Genomic DNA, 11,943 nt, shown 5'->3' on the forward strand with positions numbered 1-11,943 from the left:
TGTAAAGGACCTATATAATGGAAACTACAAAGTATTGTTAAGGGAAATCAAAAAAGATACAATGAAATGGAAAAAATATTCCTTGTTCTTCTATAGAAAGAATAAATATAGTTAAAATGACCATATTATTCAAAGCAATATATGAATTTAATGCAATTCTCATCAAATATCCAATGTCATTTTTCACAGAAATGGAACAAAAAATCATCAGGTTTATATGAAACTATAAAAAACCCTGAATAGTCAAAGTAATCCTAAGGAAAAAAAATGAAGCTGGGGGCATTACAATACCTGACTTCAAATTATATAATAGAGCCACAATAATCAAAACAGCATGGTAGGCCCTGGCCGGTTGGCTCAGGGGGGGAGTGTTGGCCTGGCGTGCGGGGGACCCGGATTCGATTCCCGGCCAGGGCACATAGGAGAGGCGCACATTTGCTTCTCCACTGCCCCCCCCTCCTTCCTCTCTGTTTCTCTCTTCCCCTCCCGCAGCCGAGGCTCCATTGGAGCGGGGATGGCCCGGGCGCTGGGGATGGCTCCTTGGCCTCTGCTCCAGGCACTGGAGTGGCTCTGGTCGCGGCAGGGCGACGCCCCGGAGGGGCAGAGCGTCGGCCCCTGGTGGGCGTGCCAGGTGGATCCCGCTCGGGCGCATGCAGGAGTCTGTCTGACTGTCTCTCCCCGTTTCCAGCTTCAGAAAAATAGAGAAGAAAAAAAAAGAGAGAAAAAAAAAAAAACAACAGCATGGTATTGGCAGAAAAATAGACACTCAGACCAATGGAACAGAATAGAGAGCCCAGAAATAAAAACACATATATGGTCAAATCATCTTTGATTAAGGAGCCAACAATACACAATAAAGAAAAGAAAACCTCTTCAATAAATGGTGCTGGGAAAACTGGAGAGCCATGTGAAAAAGAATGAAACTCGACTACAGTTTGTCTCCTTGTACCAAAATTAATTTAAAATGGATCAAAGACCTAAATATAAGATCTGAAACAATAAATTACATAGAAGAAACCATAGGCACTAAACTCATGGACCTTGGCCATCAAGAACATTTTATGAATTTGACTCCAAAGGCAAGGGAAGTGAAGACAAAAATAAATGAATTGGACTACATCACACTAAGAAGCTTTTGCACAGCAAAAGAAACTGTCGACAAAACAAACAGCCAACTAAATGGGAGATGATATTTTCAAACAACAGCTCAGATAAAAGCCTAATATCCAAAATATACAAAGAACTCACAAAACTCAACAACAAACAAGCAAACAATCCAATTAAAAAATGGGAAGAGGACATGAACAGACACCTCTCCCAGGAAGAAATACAAATGACCAATAGATATATGAAAAGATGCTCATCTTCAATAGCTACTAGAATAATGCAAATCAAAACTACAATGAGATACCACCTCACACTGTTAGACTAGCTATTATCAATAAGACAGGACGTCACGGAAATGGCGCCGTGAGAAGCGCGTCCGACAGATCTCCCCAAAATCACAACAAATTTATCAACTAGAAACAGGAAAATTTATCTTCGGAGCAAACTGAAAGCAAAAGGACTGTTATCGCTCGAATCTGAGAGACGAGGGTGTGGAGGAAGCTACCGCAGGGACGTTCATTCAAGCCGCGAGAAAGTTCGCCTGCGGTAAGTCATCCCGCACTCGGAAGCCGCCGCCAGCCGCCGCCGCCGCCACCGCCAGCCGCCGCCGCCGCCGCCGCCGCCACCAGCGGCCGCGGACAGTGCCCGGGTCGGTTGCAGAACGAGCGGCAAGCAGCTGCTGGCGCGCTCCCGGTCTGGTTGCAGACCGAGCATTGCAGACCGAGCACCGCTAACGTTCCCAGCGGCCCGCGCACGGGGAGCGGGAGAGGCCCCAGGGCGGTATTCCCTACTTGGGAGATTCTCTCCGAGGGCGGGGCACCTCACCCAGCCATTCAAGCTAACAATCAAGCGTTGGGGGAGGGGCGCGCGCAGGCAGCCTGAAATACCTTCGGGAGCACAGCTGCGACCCAATTACTAAAATTAACTTAACCCGTGAAATCTGCGCACCCTCGGTTCTAATTGATAAGATCTCTCTCAGTTCACCGACCCAAGACAAGAGGCGTGATATTTTTTGGTGCCTCTCGCTAAAGGGGCGGGGGCAACTTCTGATTGATAGAGCCTCCATATTCAGGGATAAACGCTAACAAGAAGGACTTGGCAGATAATAAGATCTATACCAAACTAGTCGCAAGCAGAGACTAGTGCCTCTTCTTACCGGCCAAAACAGGCTACAAAGTGTGGAAAGCCTGGGTTGAGAGGTCCAACGGAATGCTAGGCGCTGAACAATCACCTTGACAACAATTGACTCCCACCCCCGCCTGATTACACTGGAGGCCCTGACTGTCAGAGCCCTTCCCAGAGCCTTGCACTGAGTGGGGATAGAGTGGGGATTTCCCAGCTCTTTGAGCCTCTTACTCCCCAGGCAGAAGCAGTGGCAGCCTTGTGGCTGGATCGCCAGGCTGCTGGTTCGGGAGGGGGGGACTGGAAGAGAGAATCCACGAAGGCGAACTCTCTCGTCGTTAGACCCTGCAGACGCCGGCAGGCCTTGATTACCAGCAAGACTAAAGCCAATTGTGTGACATTGCCGTAGAACCCCATCAACTGCAAGTCCCTGCCTGGGTGTGGCGCAGGGGCAGGGCCTGGGGTGCAGAGTCGCCGACCGGGAAGAGGGAGAGAGGAGAAGGAGGAAGAGGTTGACATCTCAAAATCAGGAAAAATCCACAGACTTTGCAGCTTGTTCCACTGTTTTTTTTGGGGTTTTTTTTGTTGTTTGTTCCTTCTATCTTATTGTCTTTATTTCCTCCACCTCAGTCCTTCTATTCTCTGCCCATCTTATGCTTCCCTTTTCTTGAACTACACTACCCATAAGTGTTACATTTTATTTCTCTTCTTCATCCTCACCCCCCTTTGGGGTTATACTCCAGGACACTTAATTCTCACTCTCTCCTCTTTTGTTTTTTTTTGCCTTATTTTGTTTTTTTCTCTTGCTTTCTTATTTCTTCCTTCGTTTTTCTCTTTTTCTTATTTTTCCCTTTCTATTCGTTTTTTCTTTTCTCGTTTTACTTTCCTCCCATTTAATCCTCAATCACGAACAAATTAGTTAATTTGGGACTCAAGGTTTTTTTTTTGGCTTTGTTTTTGTTTTTCGGTTTTGTTTTTGTTTTTTTCTGGTTGGTTTGTTTTTGTGGCATTTTGGGTCCTCCCAACCCAAGGTCTCCATTGTATTTGGTCTTTGCTCCACTTAATACAACGTATTTTTACTTATTATTTTTATTTTTTCTTCTTTATTATTCCTTTTTTTGTCCTTTTTTCTGGTTCCCTCTTCTCCCTCTCATTATATCTCTTGGTTGACCGTCACCCGCAGGCAGATCAACTTATGCTTGTCTAAGATTTTCTTCCTTTTTTTATTTTTAATTTTTTTTTTATTTTATTTTTTTATTTTTATTTTTATTTTTTTTTTTTTGCCCCCTTGAACTCTTCACCGCAAACCAGGCCCTCCATTATAGGCACGATATTTCCCTGAGGAGGGGAGAGGAGGGAAGGGGAACAAAGGAAAAAAAAAGGGGGAAACAATAAATTATTACTGCTTTTTTTGTGGGGTGTTTTACCCTCTGGTTTTTTTTTTGTTTGTTTGTTTTTTTGGTTTTTTTTTTGTTTTTTTTGTGTTTTTTTTTTTGTTTTTTACTTTTTACTCTTTATTAATTCTAATTAGTGCTATCAACAAGACCACCCCCAGATGCCAATAAGAAAGAGGAAATCGAATATTATGGATACAAAAGAAAGAGAGGTAACACAAATAGATGTGGAAAAATCTATGGAGAAAAGACTTAACATATTGGAAGCCTTGGAGCTAAATGACAGAGAATTTAAAATAGAAATCTTAAAAATACTCAGAGATATACAAGAAATCACGGAAAGGCAATATAGGGAGATCAGAAAACAACTCAATGAACACAAAGAATATATTACCAAGGAAATTGAAACTATAAAAACAAATCAAACAGAAATGAAAAACTCAATTCACGAGCTGAAAAACGAGGTAACAAGCTTAGCTAGCAGAACAACCCAGATTGAAGATAGGATTAGTGAAATAGAAGACAAACAACTTGAGGCACAACAGAGAGAAGAAGAAAGAGACTCAAAAATAATAAAAAACGAGAAAGCCCTACAGGAATTATCTGACTCCATCAGAAAGAATAACATAAGAATAATAGGTATATCAGAGGGAGAAGAGAAAGAAAATGGAATGGAGAATATACTCAAACAAATAATAGACGAGAACTTCCCAAGCCTGTGGAAAGAACTAAAGCCTCAAATTCAAGAAGCAAACAGAACACCGAGTTTTCTTAACCCCAACAAACCCACTCCAAGGCACATCATAATAAAGATGACACAAACCAATGACAAAGAAAAAATTCTCAAGGCAGCCAGGGAAAAGAAGAGTACAACATATAAAGGAAGGCCTATTAGATTATCATCAGATTTCTCAGCAGAAACTCTACAAGCTAGAAGAGAGTGGACCCCAATATTTAAAGCCCTGAAAGAGAGGAACTTTCAGCCAAGAATACTATACCCATCAAAGCTATCCTTCAAGTATGAAGGAGATATAAAAACATTCACAAATACAGAAAAGATGAGAGAATTTATCACGAGAAAGCCCCCACTCCAGGAAATACTAAAGGGGGTTTTCCAACCAGATTCAAAGAACAAAAGAAAACAACACCACAAGTAACAGCTCCACCAAGAACACAATAAAACCAAACTTAAACTGTGACAACAAAGGAAAAAAAAAAGGGGGGGAGAGAATGGAGATTAACAGTAGCAAAGGACGATGAAGTGCAGAAATACTTATAAGATAGGGTACTACAATGAATATGGTAGGTACCCTTTTCATTACTTAATGGTAACCACCCTAGAAAAAGCCACCACAAAAACACATGACTTAAAAAAGGTAGCAACAGAGGAAAGAAGTATGGAACACAAACAAACAGAAACAAATGATAGAAAAACAAAAGAGAAGAATCAAACTAGATACAAAACTAACAGAAAGCAATTTATAAAATGGCAGTAGGGAACCCACAAGTGTCAATAATTACACTAAATGTAAATGGATTAAACTTACCAATAAAAAGACACAGAGTAGCAGAATGGATTAAAAAAGAAAATCCAACTATATGCTGCCTACAAGAAACACATCTAAGCAACAAGGATAAAAACAAATTCAAAGTGAAAGGCTGGAAAACAATACTACAAGCAAACAACACCCAAAAAAAAGCAGGTGTAGCAATACTCATATCTGATAATGCTGACTACAAGACAGAAAAAGTACTCAGAGACAAAAATGGTCACTTCATAATGATTAAGGGGACACTGAATCAAGAAGACATAACAATCCTTAATATATATGCACCAAACCAAGGAGCACCAAAATATATAAGACAGCTACTTACTGACCTTAAAACAAAAACTAACAAAAATACAATCATACTTGGAGACCTCAATACTCCGCTGACGGCTCTAGATCGGTCATCCAAACAGAGAATCAATAAAGATATAGTGGCCTTGAACGAAATACTAGAACACCTGGATATGATAGACATCTACAGGACACTTCATCCCAAAGCGACAGAGTATACATTTTTCTCTAGTGTACATGGAACATTCTCAAGAATTGACCATATGTTGGGCCACAAAGACAATATCAGCAAATTTAGAAAAATTGAAATTGTACCAAGCATATTTTCTGATCATAAAGCCTTGAAACTAGAATTCAACTGCAAAAAAGAGGGGGAAAAAACCACAAAAATGTGGAAACTAAACAACATACTTCTAAAAAATGAATGGGTCAAAGAAGAAATAAGCGCAGAGATCAACAGATACATACAGACAAATGAAAATGAAAATACGACATATCAGAATCTCTGGGATGCTGCAAAAGCAGTAATAAGAGGAAAGTTCATATCACTTCAGGCCTATATGAACAAACAAGAGAGAGCCGAAGTAAACCACTTAACTTCACACCTTAAGGAACTAGAAAAAGAAGAACAAAGACAACCCAAAACCAGCCGAAGAAAGGAGATAATAAAAATCAGAGCAGAAATAAATGAAATAGAGAACAGAAAAACTATAGAAAAAATCAATAAAACAAGGAGCTGGTTCTTTGAAAAGATCAACAAAATTGACAAACCCTTGGCAAGACTCACCAAGGAAAAAAGGCACAGGACTCAAATAAATAAAATCCAAAATGAAAGAGGAGAGATCACCACAGACATCATAGATATACAAAGAATTATTGTAGAATACTATGAAAAATTATATGCCACCAAATACAACAATCTAGAAGAAATGGATAAATTCCTAGAACAATACAACCTTCCTAGACTGAGTCATGAAGAAGCAGAAAGCCTAAACAGACCAATCAGCAGGGAGGAAATAGAAAAAACTATTAAAAACCTCCCCAAAAATAAAAGTCCAGGCCCAGACGGGTATACTAGTGAATTCTATCAAACATTCAAAGAAGACTTGGTTCCTATTCTACTCAAAGTCTTCCAAAAAATTGAAGAAGAAGCAATACTTCCAAACACATTTTATGAGGCCAACATAACCCTCATACCAAAACCTGGCAAGGATGGCACAAAGAAAGAAAACTACAGACCAATATCTCTAATGAATACAGATGCTAAAATTCTAAACAAAATACTGGCAAACCGAATACAACAACATATTAAAAAAATAATACATCATGATCAAGTGGGATTCATCCCAGAATCTCAAGGATGGTTCAACATACGCAAAACGGTTAACGTAATACACCATATCAACAAAACAAAGAACAAAAACCATATGATCTTATCAATAGATGCAGAAAAGGCTTTTGATAAAATACAACACAATTTTATGTTTAAGACTCTCAACAAAATGGGTATAGAAGGAAAATATCTCAACATGATAAAGGCCATATATGATAAACCATCAGCCAACATCATTTTAAATGGCATAAAACTGAGGACTTTCTACCTTAAATCAGGAACAAGACAGGGTTGTCCACTCTCTCCACTCTTATTTAATGTGGTGCTAGAAGTTCTGGCCAGAGCAATCAGACAAGACAAAGAAATAAAAGGCATCCATATTGGAAAAGAAGAAGTAAAGGTATCACTTTTTGCTGATGATATGATCCTATACATCGAAAACCCGAAGGACTCCACAAAAAGATTATTAGAAACAATAAACCAATACAGTAAGGTCGCAGGATACAAAATTAACATACAGAAGTCCATAGCCTTTCTCTATGCCAACAATGAAATATTAGAAAACGAACTCAAAAAAATAATCCCCTTCACGATTGCAACAAAAAAAATAAAATACCTAGGAATAAACATAACAAAGAATGTAAAGGACCTATATAATGAAAATTACAAAGCATTGTTAAGAGAAATCGAAAAAGATACAATGAGATGGAAAAATATTCCTTGTTCTTGGATAGGAAGAATAAATATAATCAAAATGGCCATATTACCCAAAGCAATATACAAATTTAATGCAATTCCCATCAAAATCCCTATGGGATTTTTTAAAGAAATGGAACAAAAAATCATCAGATTTATATGGAACTATAAAAAACCCCGAATAGCCAAAACAATCCTAAGGAAAAAGAATGAAGCTGGGGGCATTACAATACCTGACTTTAAACTATATTATAGGGCCATAATAATCAAAACAGCATGGTATTGGCAGAAAAATAGACACTCAGACCAATGGAACAGAATAGAAAGCCCAGAAATAAAACCACATATATATGGTCAAATAATCTTTGATAAAGGGGCCAACAACACACAATGGAGAAAAGAAAGCCTCTTCAACAAATGGTGTTGGGAAAACTGGAAAGCCACATGCAAAAGAATGAAACTCGACTACAGCCTGTCCCCGTGTACTAAAATTAATTCAAAATGGATCAAAGACCTAAATATAAGACCTGAAACAATAAAGTACATAGAAGAAGACATAGGTACTAAACTCATGGACCTGGGTTTTAAAGAACATTTTATGAACTTGACTCCAATGGCAAGAGAAGTGAAGGCAAAGATAAATGAATGGGACTACATCAGAATAAAAAGTTTTTGCTCAGCAAGAGAAACTGATATAAAAATAAACAGACAGCCAACTAAATGGGAAATGATATTTTCAAACAACAGCTCAGATAAGGGCCTAATTTCCAAAATTTACAAAGAACTCATAAAACTCAACAACAAACAAACAAACAATCCAATAAAAAAATGGGAAGAAGACATGAATAGACACTTCTCCCAGGAAGAGATACAAATGGCCAACAGATATATGAAAAAATGCTCAGCTTCATTAGTTATTAGGGAAATGCAAATCAAAACTACAATGAGATACCACCTCACCCCTGTTAGATTAGCTATGATCAACAAGACGGGTAATAGCAAATGTTGGAGAGGCTGTGGAGAAAAAGGAACCCTCATTCACTGTTGGTGGGACTGTAAAGTAGTACAACCATTATGGAGGAAAGTATGGTGGTTCCTCAAAAAACTGCAAATAGAACTACCTTATGACCCAGCAATCCCTCTACTGGGTATATACCCCAAAACCTCAGAAACATTGATACGTGAAGACACATGTAGCCCCATGTTCATTGCAGCACTGTTCACAGTGGCCAAGACATGGAAACAACCAAAAAGCCCTTCAATAGAAGACTGGATAAAGAAGATGTGGCACATATACACTATGGAATACTACTCAGCCATAAGAAACGATGACATCAGATCATTTACAGCAAAATGGTGGGATCTTGATAACATTATAAGGAGTGAAATAAGTAAATCAGAAAAAAACAAGAACTACATGATTCCATACATTGGTGGAACATAAAAATGAGACTAAGAGACATGGACAAGAGTGTGGTGGTTACCAGGGGTGGGGGGAGGGAGAACAGGGGGAGAGTTAGGGGGAGGGGGAGGGGCACAGAGAACTAGATAGAGGGTGGCGAAGGACAATCTGACTTTGGGCGAGGGGTATGCAACATAATTTAATGACAAAATAACCTAGACATGTTTTCTTTGAATATATGTACCCTGATTTATTAATGTCATCCCATTACCATTAATAAAAATTTATTTAAAAAAAAAAAAAAAAATAAGACAGGTAATAACAAGTGTTGGAGAGGCTGTGGAGAAAAAGGAACCCTCATTCACTGCTGGTGGGAATGTAAAATAGTACAACCATTATGGAAGAAAGTATGGTGGCTCCTCAAAAAATTATGAATAGAACTACCATATGATCCAGCAATCTCTCTACTGGGTATATACCCCTAAAACTCAAAACATTGGTACATAAAGACATATGTAGCTCCAGGTTCATCGCAGCATTGTTCACAGTGGCCAAGACATGGAAACAATCAAAAATTCCTTCAATAGATGACTGGATAAAGAAGATGTGCTACATATACACTATGGAATACTACTCAGCCATAAGAAATGATGACATCGGATTATTTACAACAACATGGATGGACCTTTATAACATTATGCTGAATGAAATGAGTAAATCAGAAAAAAACTAATAACTGTATAATTCCATACATAGGTGGGACACAAAATTGAGACTCATAAACATGGATTAGAGTGCAGTGGTTATCAGAGGGAGGGGAAGGGAGAAGTGGGAGGGGTTAGGGGAGGAGCATAAAGAAAACCAAATAAAAGGTGACAGAGGACATTTTGACTTTAGATGATGGGTATACAACATAATCAAATGACAAAATAATCTGGAGATGTTTTCTCTGAGTTTATGTACTCTAATTGATCAATGTCAAGGCATTAAAATTGATTTAGACAATTTAAATTAATTTTTTAATTTTTTAAAAAAATAAAAAATAAAATCTTTACTTTGTATCCTAATAAAACAGGGAGTCTTTTCACAGAAAATTTTCAGAGGCAGATGGTCATAGAAGCACCAGTACTGATTGTTCCTGAGAATCACCTGCCTCCAGCTGCTTTGAAGATTTACCAAGAAATCAGGATCATGCTGATTAGCCCCGTGCTACATCAGTAGAAGTTGCAGAGAAGATATTCCTGCAACCGAACACCCTCATCCTGCATATTGTTACATGACTAATTTTACAAACTTTTTTGTGTGTGACAGAGACAGAGAGAGGGACAGATAGGGATAGACAAACAGAAAGAGAGCAATGAGAAGCATCCATTCTTCATTGTGGCACCTTAGTTATTTATTGATTGCTTTCTCATATGTGCCTTGACTGGGGGACTACAGCAGACAGAGTGATCCCTTGCTCAAGCCAGAGACCCTAGATTCAAGCTGGTGAGCTGTGCTCAAACCTGGCGAGCCCACATTCAAGCCTGCGATCTCAGGGTGTTGAAACGGGGTCCTCTGGGTCCCAGTCCGATGCTCTGTCCACTGCGCCACTGCCTGGTCAGGCTGCACAAACCTTTTCTAGCCCCTTAAACCACCATCACTTATAGGCCCTGAACCCTATAAAAACAGCACCAGAAGATTGTAAGGCAGTTCTTTGGGACAGGAGTCCCCTGCCTTCTCAAATTGCTGCAATTTGAATTAAAGACACTGGTCTACGGCCATACCACCCTGAACGCACCCAATCTCATCTGAATTAAAGACTCTCTTCTACCTACTTGATTGTTGATGCTCATGAAATTGGCAAAAAAAGAATGACAGACAACACAAATCCTGGCCTGTTCCAGTAACATATACATATGCTCAGAAGCTGATTAAAATCTTATAAAAATGGGAATTATAAATTGAAGAATTAAATGAATTATGACGTTGAGGGCATTTTTGGCAAGGATTAATTTCAAACACGCAAGTTTGATCTATAAAAGCTCTATCAAGTCTGAGATTCTAAGGATTTATAATGTTTTTGTCAGTAGGAGAGGGTGGGTCAAACAGAATGTCAGGCTGGACAGAAGAGTGTGAGACCACTGAGGACAGAGGGCGAGGGAATATGGGAAGTGCAAGTTTGGCTTGAAGATATATAGTATATATTAATACATTATATTTTTCCTAAGACTGTGCTGGCTAAATGAGACAGTTACCTCTCAGAATTCGGTGCTGTCCATGATGCCTGTTGGAGATCTTGATCTACAAACGAAGGTGTGAGAGAAACACTATCTTATTTTCTTTAAGTCAGCCCTTTCCCCACTGAGCTATGAGAAATTCCGATGAGGAATGGGAGTCTGTCACTATCTCAAAATATAAGAATATAAAACTTTAAATGATGGCAAGAAACTATGGGAAGAAATGCTAATTTTCAAGAGCTTCTGGTCACTCTTAGCATCCTCAATTTTTAAGGCTAAAAGTGAGGACTCAAAATCCAGTGGTTCTCCTCTTCATACCACACATTGGGGATAGTAATCTTCCTTTGGTTTGAATCCTGTGAGTCAAGCTCAGCCTCTCTAGGTGTACCATTCTCCTAACCACAGAGAGGACTGACTACTTCCTTGTTTCTCTGCCCGGGATTTCTTCCTAAATTCCCATTTTTACCTAGACAATCCCATCAATATACGCTGACTCATCCCCACTTACCTTACTCCTTTACTTGATAAAGCTCCTCCATTAGTTTTGTGTAGACATCCTCCCTTTCCTCTCTTGCCAGTGAACCAAATGGAATCTCTTCAGTTGCTTTTGACTGACCGAAACAGTCTTTTTCACGTTACTCTGACTATTCAGACAAAGATTTCCAAAGTCTGGCTGACACAAATGAGAAGAAAGAAAGACATAAGTAATGAATAAATACTATTCAATAACCTATTATATCTTGTACAAACTACTATATTTCTGTCCGAAAGTATAGTGTTATTCTAAAAGTCATATGAAAATTCTGGCAGCAAGTCACTAACAAATCAC

Source organism: Saccopteryx leptura, chromosome 2 (assembly GCF_036850995.1).
Source record: "Saccopteryx leptura isolate mSacLep1 chromosome 2, mSacLep1_pri_phased_curated, whole genome shotgun sequence".
NCBI lineage: Eukaryota > Metazoa > Chordata > Mammalia > Chiroptera > Emballonuridae > Saccopteryx > Saccopteryx leptura.